This window comes from Paroedura picta, chromosome 9 (genome assembly GCF_049243985.1).
Source record: "Paroedura picta isolate Pp20150507F chromosome 9, Ppicta_v3.0, whole genome shotgun sequence".
NCBI lineage: Eukaryota > Metazoa > Chordata > Lepidosauria > Squamata > Gekkonidae > Paroedura > Paroedura picta.
Genome location: NC_135377.1, coordinates 53,139,347 through 53,147,678, shown reverse-complemented (window position 1 = coordinate 53,147,678; position 8,332 = coordinate 53,139,347). Strand labels below are relative to the sequence as shown.

General features: G+C 43.4%; 1 long non-coding RNA gene across 1 annotated transcript in view; it reads left to right on the top strand.

The window, feature by feature from the left end:
- Window positions 1-340: 340 nt before the first annotated feature.
- Window positions 341-8,332, top strand: part of LOC143844259 (uncharacterized) — a 34,516-nt gene continuing 26,524 nt past the window's right edge. The window contains exon 1 of the long non-coding RNA XR_013233898.1: window positions 341-553. This is a non-coding gene — a long non-coding RNA (uncharacterized LOC143844259). The remainder of the gene's footprint in view (window positions 554-8,332) is intronic.

The window sequence follows — 8,332 nt, the reverse complement described above, 5'->3', positions numbered from 1 at the left end:
GATTCTTCAGAAGAGGAACTGAGCAGCAAGAGCCCAGCACAGGCCAGACTTCAACAGAGTGAGGCTGAAGGGCAAGCTGCTCAGGACTTCATGCTGAAAGTACTGGCAGAAACACTCCCACCTGGCAGCCTGGCCCATTCTTCAAGTCTATGGCCAGCTGCAGATGGTCAGAAACATCTGTGGATCAGTGAAAAAGGTGGCTTCAAAGTGAGTTACAAGTTAAGAGCCCAATGTCAAGCACTGCCGTGAGAGCAAGAACTACTTAAAGGCTGCCAGAAAGACAGCCAGTCATGGAAGCTATTGAGCATTTTTGCCTGCAACCTTACTTGATGCACACATTGCCATACTCCTGCCTCAAGTGATGGACTGAAACCTGACTTCAGACCAGATTTAGACTGTGATTTTTGGACTGTCCTTGCTAACCTGCCTTGGGGCTTGATTTGGCTTCCTCTGACCAATGACCTGCCTTACTCAAGAAAACATCCAGGCTGCTTTCAGGAAAAACCCAACAACTCCAGCCTGGTGCCTGTAACCAACACACTCATGGACCTGGGTAAACTTCTTTCCACTGACTTAAGTAGAAACAAAGGCTGGCTTCCCCACTTGGCCTTGTGTACCCCCCCCTTTTTTTTTTCTTTTGCTCAAATGGCTCCTGCTGGTTCATTCTAGGATTAATACCACAATAGGCACCTCAAATTTCAGCATTAGTTAAGTAATTCGAGCATGCTGCTATTAATCTCGAGCTTTTTGTGCATTTTGAAACTAAATCTTATTTTCTCATCTATTACAGAGGTAAAAAATTCATTCAGGATTGTTTACAAGCAATTTATTCAGCAGACAGTTTATTTTTTTTGCTCTGATTTAATCCTTTCTTTTGTGCTGTTTGTTTGCAGTCTCATTTTCAATACGCTGTCCCTGTTTGCACACATTCTCCTTTGTTGACTATTAACTCTGTTGTCAGCAAATTGGGAGTGTTGGGGGGGGGACGTTTGCATAAATTATTTCCAAATCTCAGTAAACAACAGCAAAAAAGAACCCTCATGAGAGTTAATGGTTTGTCAAAGTGGCTTTTTTGTCAAAGGTTAATAATCTGAGAGGCAGGAGACAATAAAAGCTACTTTTGAAAGCAGCACATAACTGTTCTGAGGCTATGGACAGAACATTAACAACAATACAGTTAGGATCAATTTAATATGTGCATTATTCTAGTCTTGCTCCTTTATTCCAGAAATAAAAAACAGCTGTGACTTACCTCGGCCGCTTGTTGACACCCGCTGAGGGCTGGCTGGAGGCAGACATGACCACTCCAGCAGCCTGTAAGCTGGGCACGCTGCTGGCACACAATATGCGTGGTGTCTGGGTGAGGCAGGACCCATGGCTCCTATAAAAGGTGCCACAGATGCTGCTTCAAGGCCTCTTGCCCATGATGCTATGGAGAGCAGCTTCCCTGCCACCCATCCTGTGTTAATGTGAATATAGCCTTGTTCTGTGTCTTGAGGGGTCATTTCACAGTGAATAATTTGTCACAGCTGTGGATTTGCATGGGATGATGTCTGTTGGCAGGCTGTCCCATGGGTGATAGGACTCCCTTGAGAGGTAGGAACCTTCAAATTGCACTAAGAGGGTATCAGATAACGACGTAGTCAGACATGAAGCAGGGCAGGACCAGCCAGGGTAGACCTGGTTGGGCTGCATGCAGGTCAGTACTGAAACTGTAGCCAAGCTGATAATTTTAGATCAAAGGCACTTGTGCAGCTTATCATCCCTCATGGCAACGTCCTGGTGAAACGGGCTGGAACTGTCCTTGTGTGATGATGCTAGGAGCTTGTTGCTATGGACCCCCCCCCCACCATCACCACTAAAGGTTAACATAAAGGCTGCCAGGAAGAAGCTGACCTTGAACGCAGACCAGAAGATGTGTAGGAACAGTTGGATCAACCATGTCAAAATGAGAGTAGTGATGGGCCTACACTGACCTGGCTCAGAGGGCAAAGACCTTCCCACCCCCACGGCCTGCTGAACCAAGAAGGAGTAGCAAAGATTGAGTAGGGCAAGCTGAAAGCTTTACTGAAAAAGAATATAGCCACTAAAAGTATCCCCATGGTCTTGACAAACAGGCCACACTCCTTCAAAAGCCCCAGATTTATCAAGGCCAGTGTCTCTGATGCTGGCCAAGGCCCTTGTGCCCTAAGGAAATGGAAAAGGATAAAAACATAAGACCGTTGAGCTGGTGGACCCCAATACTCCTTGGGTGATCAAGCATTACTGATTGCCCACAATTCCTCCAAGAAGTAGTCTAGATGTATGGTGACCCCCTGGAGCCAACTTAAAAAAACACATATCCTGAAACTGAGAAAGTGCTGTCAAAATGAGAAAAAAATCTAAAAAAGGTAAGGTCCCTTAATATATCATAACTGGCCCATTGTGGTGGCCAGTACATGGCACACCATTACCTAGCAAAATACATCCCAACCCTTGGCTACTGGATGCATTGATGTGAACCTAAAGGGAATTCACTCAGGTCTAGTCATGATTACCAAAGAGAAACGATATTGAAATATTTCAAGAAACTAAGGCTAACCCCCAGATCATTCTGATCCACCCACAACCATAATATGGTGATGGGAGGTGTAGATCCTGAAGTAACCCAATCAAGATGAAAGCAAAATGTGCACCCTGGGAACATAATCCTGAAAACAAAATTAAGGTAGCCGAGGAAGACTTATATTTCCTTTAACTTGTATTTTTGTCTGCCCTTAACCAGCAGGATCATGGATTTTAGAACTCTGGGAGGTATGATGTGCCCCTAACTGAATCTAATTGAATACCCAGATACATTAGCTGGGTGGTGGTACCCTCAGTCTCATTCTGTGCCTATAGGACTTCAAATTTCCATGAGAAGGAGGCCAGCCAATCAGCACAAACTGATGTGGCTACTCAGCTAGCATTAACAAAGTCATCCAAATACTGGATGATGTGTGGACATTGTTTGTGGTCCTTAACCACCCAGTCTAGGAATTTATTGAATATTTCAAAGGGAACTCAGGCCACTGAACAGCCTACTAGTATGGTTTTGTTGACATACCACTCGCTTTTAACTTAAACCCCAGAAAGCAGAAGAGGTATGCCTCACATAACAAAGTTCTGTGACCAAATTGGGCCGGCCCCTGGAGCGCCTGCCTCCAGAAGCCAGCTGTGAAATGTTCTGACAACCTCGTGCCCAGACCCTGCCTGGCCACTGAGGAGGGCTCTCCTGCCCTGCCCCGCCTCAGCTGCTGATCAATGCAGGCTTTGGCGGCTGTTGACTGGCTGCATGGCTGTTGCCCCAGCTGGCTGCATGCCTCCCACATCGCCCACCATGCACCAGGCCAATCAGCTGCGGAGCTGTCACCCCATCAGCCAGTGGGAACATGAGGTTGCCTGGTGGCATCAGCATCAGGGGCTGCGGGCCGCTTGGTGGGCCATGAAGGTCTTGCCAAGCCTTGCAGCGAGGCCCTGCCTACCCTATTTCTACCCTACCTATTTCTAAAATTTCTTATCCTTTTGTGAGACATTCCTTTGCTCTGACACATTCTTTATCAAACCAATATTTTGAATGTCTATCCCCTTTATCCCTTTCTTTTAATTTATCTATTTATTTGTTAGTTTACTTCATTTATACACTGCCCTTCTTTTAAATGGGGTCACAGTGAAGTTTATATTGTTCTCTTCTTCGCTATTTCATCCTCACAACAATTGTGAGAACAAATTTAGTATCCAGTGACACCTTTAAGACCAACAAAATTTTATTCAAGGTGTGAGCTTTCATGTTTTGCATACAACTTTGTTGGCCTTAAAGGTGCCACTGGGCTCTAAATTGGTTCTGCTGCTTCAGACCAACATGGATACCCAATTGTGAGAGTTACAGTGAGTTGTGATGAATGACCCAAGGTCACCCAGAGAGTTTCCATGGTGTAGTGGTGTTTTGAATCTGGGTCTCTCAGATTCTACTCTGATAAAGTTTACAATGTGTTTTAACCCTCTTGATATTATGTTATATGCAAAATCAACAGTAAAATGTGCATTGCATTCCCATCTGGATTTTGTCAAGTCAGCTCTATAGTGCCCCCTCCGTGTCCCCAGAGAGGGGGCAGCATTGGGCAAACTGGATTATAGTTATACTAGCAAGAAAGCCCATTGCAACCAGGAATACGAGTCCTAGGGCCCAGGGGACACTGGAAGGTGCAGATCTCTCTCTCTCTCTCACACACACACACACCAGGAGCCATAGGAGATAATCAGGGCTCCTTGTAGCAGGAAAGCAAGGGTTGTTTGCAATTTGGGGCTCATTTGCAGCTTGTCTCTATCTGTCTCTCTCCTCTTCCGTGCAGCAGAAGCCATAGCAGGTAATCAGGAGTCATTTGCAGTTTGGCAGGGTTCTCTGTGTCTCTCTCTCAGGCATCTGAGAGCAATGTGGCTAGCCTCCAGGGAAGGAGGGTGGGAGCTGGAGAGGGAGGGCCAATCCATCTCAGACAGCCAGGATACTCTCCACCCCCAAGGCTGTTTCACAAATATTAAGAGGAACAATTGATAAGGATATTTAGTTATGGGTTTTATTTTATATGCATTTTATAATGTTATTTTATAAGCAATTTAATATTTAAATGTTTTGGCTATATTTCTTCTTTTTGTCACCAACCCTGAGCCCCTGGAGAAAATAAATAAATACATTTTAAAAAATACTCTGACTCCGTCATGAAAAGGTAAGCATGTGTAATGTCCTCAGATCTATCCTTAGAAACAAGTTGATATGCAGTACAGCAAGTATCAGCATGCAGTAAAATATCAAGAGCAGCATATCCATCGAATGATAATGACATAGATAATTATTATGAAAAATTGAGAACACAGCAAAAACATATCAAAGCATTCTTTAGGCATTCATTCTGTGGAAGTGTTTCTATGCTGAACTCAAACATTACATGGAAATTACAGTAGAAGTGAAAACAAAACCATATTTCTATAATTACTGCTTATATCATTCTATTGTTTGCTAAATTAGTGTATGGATGTTGGACCACAGAGCAGTATGTCAGTGGTTTAATGTTGTCGTACATAAAAGGTTATTATTTACCAAACTTAAGAACTAATGATGTGGCAACAAAACAATATTATTGATGCATTTTTCTGGGAACCAACTTAAACAAAAATCATCTATCAAATCTTAGCACCAAAGAACTGACATGGAGAAGAGAAACTACTTGCCAGAAGCTATAGCACAATTTTATTAGTAAATTAAGTACATTTTTGTAGAGGGTACTAAAAACTGCTTTCTTTAGCTGTTTCTGCTATAGTCATATATAACTGCATATATGCTTCAAAGCATTCTGGTGGTTTTTACCATCCAAAGTCTCAGGCACTCAGGAGGCGAAAGAGAACACAGTAGTCTGTTACCTTTCAGTCTTGTTTTAGAAGCATTGTGCCAAATAAGGGGAAGTGCAGAAGTAATGATACATCATGACATTTTAATTCTGCAGTGAAATGTTAAGGCAAGATACAGAATTCAAGTTTAATTAGTCCCCCACTATAAGAGAAATCCTAAGCAGTCTACTCAGAAATGCACTAAGCTCTGTCCATCAAGCCTTACTCCCAGGCTAGTGCTCTTAGGACAACATGGATAGTTCATTAAGGATTTTGTGGTTTGGATGTGCTGAATTTATGCCCTAACCCTCCCTTTAATTGAGGCATTTGCCTGAATTTCTATCTATTTTTAAATTGTATTTAAAACTTGCTCAATGCTGGTTTGCCCTTGTCCTTGAACCAGAAACTCCAGCTGGTACAGAATGCAGCTGCTAGGGTCCTCATTAGGACACTGTGGAGGGCCCATATACAGTCTGTGCTGAGGCAGCTGTATTGGTTACTAATTCTAGCCTGGATTCGGTTCAAGGTTTTGGTATTGACCTTTAAGGCCATTTGTGGCTTGGGCCCAAACTATCTGAGGGACCGCTTGTTTCCTTATGCCTCCCGCAGGGTTCTTCACTCTGTGGGTACGAATCTGCTGGGGGTCCCTTGCCCTAAGGATGTATGCCTGGCCATGACCAGGTTCAGGGCTTTTTCGGTCCTGGCCCTGCCTGATGGAATGAACTCCCAGGAATGTTGAGGGCCCTGACAGAGCTATCTCTGTTCCACAGGGCCTCCAAAACAGAACTCTTCCACCAGGTCATGGGTTGAGACCAGGGCCAAGATCAATGTGATTCCTGCTCAGGCTTGGCATTTATATCCATCACCCCACCCCAAGTCTGTCTGCTCGGGAGGTAGGTGGTATTTGGCTGCCAATCTTGTGAGGTTTGTTGGGATTTTTATGGGGGGGGGGTATTGGTCTAAGAAATTTCATAATTTAAGCCACCATGAGTCTCTCAAGAGTGGCAGGATATAAGCCCCAAAATAAATAAATAAACATTTGTATGCCACATTTCCATTCAATTTAGGCAAGTTGATCGTGGCGGGCAATTGCCTATCTCTAGCCCCTACATTTTGCCTGCAAGAAATCGAGGAATGGGAGAAAAAATGTCTGCCATCATGGAGCACAGAGATTAAGAAGAAGCAAGAGCTTAGCTAGATGGCCTCTCCTTTCAGCAATTTGGCACCTGGAGATTTGGAAGCTTGTTTCTGCTTTGACATCCCCACCAGCCATGGTCAATCACCCCTTAGCCCCAATTCCACAGCTTGCTTCCCCATTCTTTCCTCCTCGTGCAGTGAAGATGAAAAACCCAAACTGCAGGAAGGAATTTTCCCTCCATGCATTCATCACAGGGTAAGCTCATTATTTCCCCTCACCACTAAGTAAATTAATTTATTTCCAAAGAAGGCACTGGGTAAGTTCATTTCCTCCCATAGACTTCCACTGAAGTGAGTCCATTTTTTACCCAAAGAAGGTTTTTCACCTTCATTCCAGATAGCTGCACCTGGGTAGTAAACTGTACAAGAAAATACACACACCCGCTACTGCTCTTGTTCAGTCTAAAAAGATGGCCATGAACTAGCTCATGAATAAAGTTCATCACAATTTTTTGGCACTTCACTTTTCATCAAGTGATGTTCACAAAATGAAGATCCACCATGAACTTCCACCAAGGAAGGTTGTGTTGGGTTGTGAAGAGCAGAAAGTAGGAGCTTAAATGGTTCAAAGCCATTTAGACCCCTACTTTCTGGTCCCCATTGCTCAGCTGTTTTTGTTGTTGTTTGTTTGCAGAAGCAGAAAGCAGAGGCCACAAACTGATACAAATGGGTTCAGTTTGTGAATGAGCCTCTTCTTTTGTATTGCTTTGTGGTTCAATTTCTGGTTTGCCCAAAAATCCCAAACCACAAAAATGTGGTTGATGCCCAACCCTACTGGAAAGCAGGCTTTCATTCTAGCTGCTGCCCATTCATTTTGTTCATCCCACCTGCTGCCTTGGCAGAAGAAGAAGAATAGAGTGCAGTTGAAATACGCAGCTGCTGGTGAGTGGCTTCCTGCCACCCTTTGGCCTGAGAGAGCAAGAGTGCTGCAGGCTCATAGCTGGTCAGATGTGTGGCTATGTTGGCAGAAGTAGGCAAATAGACTGGAGAGCCCAGTTGGTTTGCATTCCTCTGGGATTCACTTCCTAGATTATATAGAATGGTGCAGTGCCTGGGGAGCCTGAGAGACATATGGGGTGGGGGATGTTGGGTCCTAAAGATACACTAATTTCCCCAATGGGCAAGTCACCAATTTCACAGATTGCCAGTCCACCAGCCATACTTTTTCAGTATTTTGTGGATCAATATTGAGGTCTTTATTATGCTGTATGTAAAATTCCAGATAATAAAGAGATGGCCTCTGCACATACTCCTTTTGAATCACAGATCCTTTTATGGTGTCTCCTGGCCAAGATACCAAATAATAATGAGTGTTTTGATTGCAATTTGCTGGCATTTTCTCTCTTCCTTTTTTGGTTATAAAATTTTCCCCCTTGAGCCATTATTCTTATCAAGTGATGAGTCACCAATATTCTCTTTTCATGCTTTATATTCATGGGTGCAAATTATTATTATTATTTTCATGGCCTGCAAACTAATTCTAGAGAAGAACCTTTAGGGAACGATGATGCTAATGTGTGCATGTTAATGGACATATTTATTCAATTACTTAGTGAGTGTTTTATTACACATACAAAATGTTCTTCAGGGGCAAGCTGTTCTGAAGTAACACTACAAAATGAAGTTCGGGCACAGATGGAAGCAAAGCACAGCGTTGGAGTTATTTTTCTCTATTTCCTCTTGTTTTACTCTCATTTTTTTCCCCAGACTCAGAAATCAAATTTCAGCAGAAAAG